The 5841-nt window shown below is 49.9% G+C and overlaps 1 protein-coding gene across 1 annotated transcript in view; it reads left to right on the forward strand.

Moving 5' to 3' along the window:
• The first annotated feature begins 1829 nt into the window (after positions 1-1829).
• Positions 1830-5841, forward strand: part of LOC142465282 (uncharacterized) — a 44486-nt gene continuing 40474 nt past the window's right edge. The window contains exon 1 of the mRNA XM_075569294.1: positions 1830-2079. The gene's annotated coding sequence lies outside the window, so the exon portion shown is untranslated. The remainder of the gene's footprint in view (positions 2080-5841) is intronic.

A 5841-nucleotide genomic window follows, 5' to 3' on the forward strand; every position in this document is an offset into this window, starting at 1 on the left:
GTAATGGCGTCACTGTCTACACAGCAGTGGTGGATTCAATAGGGAAGTTTGAACAGTCTTACAAAGTCTCTCACAAGTTTGTGCTCTCGCTGACGCGTCCGACAGTGGAACCGGAAGGGAGGATCTGACGAAGCTTACTGCAAAACGCGTTGTTCCCTGCCGGAGCTCATTGAGAGAGGGACCCAGACAACCGCCGGACATCCGGTTCAGATCCTCCCTTCCGGTTCCACTGTCGGACGCGTCAGCGAGAGCACAAATGGAGGAAGAGCTACTAATTCAGACTTTGCCCATCCTTTGGTTCATGGGCGTCTGGGAGAGGAGCCACTCACACACCATACCCATTGGGGTTGAACACTAGGACGCATCCACATCATCTGAGCATGCTGACAACACCCACTGAGGGAACAAACTCACATATGGCCGCGTGAGTTTTTTGTCTATCATTTCTCCGCTTCAGGAGTTTTTATTTACCCACCACATCCATCGTTGAGGGTGAAGTCTCACACAAGCCCGTGTGAGTCATTGAAACTTACAACTTATGTTTCATTTGCTGTATATTTAGTGTTATTTACTACTACCCCTCCCTTTCCCACCCCTTCCCCCTTCTCCCCCCATATATACTGATTCATGCACTAATACTGTGATTTATTTTGCTATATAAATAAAGACATACATACATACATACCATTTAGTATTGGAAATATATCCTTATGTCTCTGGTTGTTACCGAAGGGAGTTAATCATAATAGAGTGTAGTGATTCATTCAGCTATGTCAGAATACATCTCCAACATAGCAGAGCAGATCCATACAATATGGTGTAATTCCAAACGCAAATTTACCAGATTATCTGAGCTAAATCATAATTAAAACTACTGCATGTATTTCTCTGCCTGCTGCTAAAAATATTTTAAAAAAAACTTTGCCTGGAACAAGGAGGTGCTACAGCACAATGGGTTAATTTATTGAGTGTTTTCCCATTGTAAAGACTGACTTGTTCCATATTATTGTCAATTTTTGTGTCTAAACAGACTGAAATGTGCACTAAAAAGCTTTGATTGGAACAGATTTTTAAGACTGTGCACAGACAGATGTCATCACCCCCGAGGAAGCAAAATTGCAAAATGCATTGGACTGACCCTTGTGAGCCACCGTATCATTCACTTTTGGCACCGTATTCAGAAGTGCCGGCTCCACACCAACACAGCTGGACAGAGATGTGCAGTAACAGGAGGGCACCTCCGCATAACCAGCTGCACTGGGAGGTTAACCAGGAGCCACAGGGATGTACGACCCCGTAGGTGTGAGCCTGTTTCACCCCAAGGACTGCAATAAATCCCATGCATTGCATTTGGAGGATCCCAGCGTCACTATAAAGATAAGACAATCTGATACCAGTGTGCTGGAAAGCAAAATATTCGAATGCCTGATTTTAAAGAACCGTTTGTGAGTTTAAAGTCGCATTTTATTTTTTAATTTTCAATAAATATTGTTATGCCATGTATCTTCTTATATCTTCCTGTTAAGATGCAGTAGATCATTATACACCTTGAAAGGTTGTGAAAGAACAGTGTGCACATCTTCATCATAGAAGAAGCTACTACAGCCAAAGTTAAGTGTACCCTACTTATGTTATGAATAATTCCTGCACCCAACTGTGATTACACCATATGTTTCCTCTTTTTATGTAATTTGGTTAGTCCACACACCTACAGAAGTCCACCTTTCTTCGTACATGTGACATAAGCTATGTGTGCAGCCCTCCCCCTTAACATATATTGTCTCACTGGACAATCAATCTTATACAGCTTTGCTCTGCATTCACCCTATGTGTATATTATTGTTTTTCAGATATACTTGTGATAGCCACGGGGCACTAAATTAGTTGCGTTACCATCCCCCCGCCTCTCAGAGATTTCCGTTGCAGAATAAAACACCTAAAATAGTGTGTGACCTTAACACTGGAGAATTCACTGGGACTGAATGTAATGATACAGCGACACCGAGTGGCCATGTGACACAATGTTTGATGTCATCTCCCCAAGAAGGATTTATGGAGCTGCTCATAGAGAGAGCACAGGTTAGAGCTGTGGTTTCCAACCTATTTTTGTTAAGGAACCCTAAATAAAATTTTGAAGAACCCCCAACCATCTCTAATAGCAACACTGTAACCAGATGCTTTGCAAGGAACCCCAACCCTCTCTAATAGCACGCCTGAAATCAGATGCATTGTAAGTGTAACATGGCTTTCCGGCAGTCACTTCTTGTTCTGGGCCTTTCCTCTGTCAGCCCTTTTAGAACAGGCAGTGGAAAGGTTAATTCCTTCAAAAGCCTGTTTGTGCATTCAGCTTTGAATATGTAGCCATATTCGAGGGCGGCCTTTGCAACATGAGGTATGTCAATCAAAGGGGGGTTATTGGTTGGAACACCCCCTGATGTGTGTGTGTGGGCCAATCTGTATCCAGCTTTGTATTGTAATGATTCAAAGTTAGAGACACTCCCCTGAGATGTCCAAATTGAGACACACCTCCTAAATTAAGTTATCAGTTAGTTATTGGTTAGTTCTGAGAGACTTCAGAGAGAGAAGTACAAAGAAGAGCTATCTCCCTCTTAATCCACCTGGGTAAGGAGGGAGGGGAGTTATGCTGCTAAGAGCAGGAAGAGAGAGAATGCTGAGCAGGGTCTAGGCATGCAGAGAGACAATGCTGTGAATCATGCTGTATGCTGCTGTGCTGAATAAAGGTCAACAGAAAAGAGATACTGCTGTGTGGACTCCCTGTCTTTGGTGAATGAAGCGTGTCAGTGGGGGTCCCTCCTCTGCAGACCCAGAGGATCCCTACTGGCTGGAGGCACTGCAACCACCCGGAGAAGATCCACTCCAGGTAACCTGTCTCAACCCCTGTCCCTGTCCTGGGCTCTCCCCACAACACCGCGGAGTCTCAGCCCTCCTGTTTGCCAGCAGGTCACAGCACCAAGACCCATTTGATGTAACCAGAAGGAGTGTACGCCACCCACCATCTCAAGTAGGGGGGAGGGGGTTACAGTTGGAGGCACTGCTGAGAGGAACTGCTCCCAAGGACAGGACAGGTTCTACCAACGGGACAGGTTTTCAGAGGCAGGTGAACCACACAGCGGTGTCAGAGAACATTGTAGCAGCGTACTCTCCCTGAAGCTTCCCCAGGGAGGGGGTCACCCTGAAATAGTCACTAGCCTGTGGGGCAAACTCCCTGGAAGGGCTATGGCCAGGGAGCGTGGATACTCGCATACGCGCCCTCCTGGTATAATAGGTTTGGGGTGACTCCCCGAGGGGGCTATGGCTCAAGTTGTGTGGTATCCTACCTATACTGAGTAACCCAGAAAAGGATGGGGAATATCGGGTCCCTGAAGCTCCACCAGGGAGCCTGCAGGCCCATCCTGGCACTGCAGTTAGGGCATCCCCCTGGGGGCTATGGACCTGGGGGGTGTGGATACCTTTCTGTAACCCCCAACGTTGTGACGGCGAGATGGGGACAGGGCCTTTGCAGTGAGACCATGCAATAACACCCATGCAATAACAGGACTATTGCTGTTAGATTAGGGGGCAGGCCCTCTGCGGTGAGATCAGAGACCCCTGTGCACCCAGGCAATACAGGGCTATTGCTGTACTGTTTCGGGAGGCGCCCCCTGAAGCTACCCCAGGGCACGTGTTACTCTGCAAGAAAAGGAAAATTGTGTTTTACTTTGCGTTGCCCCTTATGGAAGAAAGTGGATCACGCCTGTCTCACAAGTCCTCACGGGATGGCGGTTTTACCTTCAAGGAGACCGCGTGGTGATGGACTTTGTGCGCTTAAAATGACGGCTCCAGATCACTGAGGACCGCATGGACTGTTTATCTGCTCAAAATGGCGCTTCCCGCCTTACCAGGGAAGACATGTGCTTTTCTGCAAAAGCTATCTTCACTTGCAAGCTTTTGCTGACCTACAGTTTGCAGAAACAGCGGGAACCACTGAAATCCCCCCCCTTTGCTTGCTCTGGCTTGGACTATACTGTTTACCAGGGGGAGGAGCTGGGTGTGCCTTGAAGGAGCACACAGGAAGAGAGGAGCCAGATACACGTGTACTCCAGAGACAGCAGTTGTGCCTTTACTGTTGTCTGCTGCCTACAGCTATCGAGAATCAAGGACAGATCTATGAACTGACCAGAGGAGTCCTAGTCATTAGGGACACCCCTGAGAACCAACTGCTCGGGATCTACCCGTTATGTGACTGCCCAGGCGGCTCTCTTCATCTGCTGGGAAGTTGCTCCGCTTGTGGCGTGCCTTATCTGCGGGCTAGGATAGATGGCCCCGCTGAACCAGACCTGGCAATGAGCACTGGGGAACTGCGCACCTTATACAACCTGGTGCGTAAGTTATCCCAGTTGGCTGAAGCATCTGCGGACGACGCTGCACACCATTACATCGCAATGGTGTATGAACTCTTTTATCCAGATCTACAAGTGGTGTCGATTTACCCCTCATCCAGGTCCAGCATGGACCTCCCCATCGGCGTGGCGGCCGGAAGGAAGGTTCCCTGCTTGGGCCCACTGCCTGGGTAACCGCATTCAACAGAGTACCTGATCCTCCTCCAGCTCCGGAGCTGTCCTCGTCTGCGCCTGTGCCAGCGGCGCCGAGTAGTCTGCCGGCCGAGACATGCGGTACCGCCTCACGCCCATACTGTGAGGTGCGTTCTACTGCCGCTCCGGTAAGCCGCTCCAACAGGGAGGAACCCTCCGTCGAGCCTGCTGTTCCAGCAACCCCAGAGGTATTGTCCGATACCTCCAACATGCCCGATGTTGCTGTGACCAGACTTGCTGCTGCCGATGGCGGTGAGTCGTTTGTTCTATCTTCAGATCCCCGCTGGGATCAAGCCCAGAAAGCTGCGGAGCTGTACCTGCGGCGCCAGCAGATGTGTGGGGCCCGTGCTCGCGCCCTCCTACAGGAGAGCTGCGGAACACCACTATGACGAGATGCTGTTGCAGAGTCCACTGATGGGAGACGTGCCGGCCAGCACCAACCCCGATGACTGCATCCACTCTTCCACTGTTGCTGCTCCACCACCGGGAGATAAGATGGCCGCCGAGTCACCCAGCCGGGAAAGCTCAAGAGATATCCAGGCCGCTCCGGTGAGTGCTACCATTTCGATTGATCCTTTCCTCCTGACGTGCAGGGAGCGGAAGAAAGCCCGAGATGCTCGCCAGGCCCAAGAGCTGGCTGCAGCCCGCTATGTTGAGGCCAAAGGGAGGGGCAAATTGAACTTGCCCAAGGACTATGCCATTGCTCCTCCCGGGGAGAATTCCCTGAATGTGCCCCCTCGAGACTTTGGTGAGGCCCACTTGTCACCGGCGGCCCCAGTCCCTGAGTCATCTGCCCTTTCTGCCCTGCCTTCCCCATCAGTCACCAGTCCCAAGGTACGACCCCTGACCCCCAGGACTTTAACATCCTTGAGTCCCGTGGCTCCAAATGAACACTATGACTTATTGTCAAATATGCCTGTGTCACTTTTGGAGGGTGTTGTTCAGTGGGGGGATTGTGATGAGGGGATGTGCTTGTCAAATGCTGAAAATGTACTGTCTCCTGTTAGCGAGGAGGCAGAAGGAACCCCTATGTGGGATGGTCCACTGTTCTGGGTGCTACCTGGCCCCGCCGCCGATAGAAGCCTAATAAAGTTTAGTCGTGCAGCAAGAGTAATAGTCCACAGGTTCAGGAAGATGGGATATGAGTTTCCATATCTTCCTGAGAAATTGATGAGAACTGTAGAAGCTCACCGCCTAGAGTGGGTGAAAGAGGCCATAATTGCCCACATTGGGACATATGCTAGAGATC

Source organism: Ascaphus truei, chromosome 13, assembly GCF_040206685.1.
Source record: "Ascaphus truei isolate aAscTru1 chromosome 13, aAscTru1.hap1, whole genome shotgun sequence".
Classification (NCBI taxonomy): domain Eukaryota; kingdom Metazoa; phylum Chordata; class Amphibia; order Anura; family Ascaphidae; genus Ascaphus; species Ascaphus truei.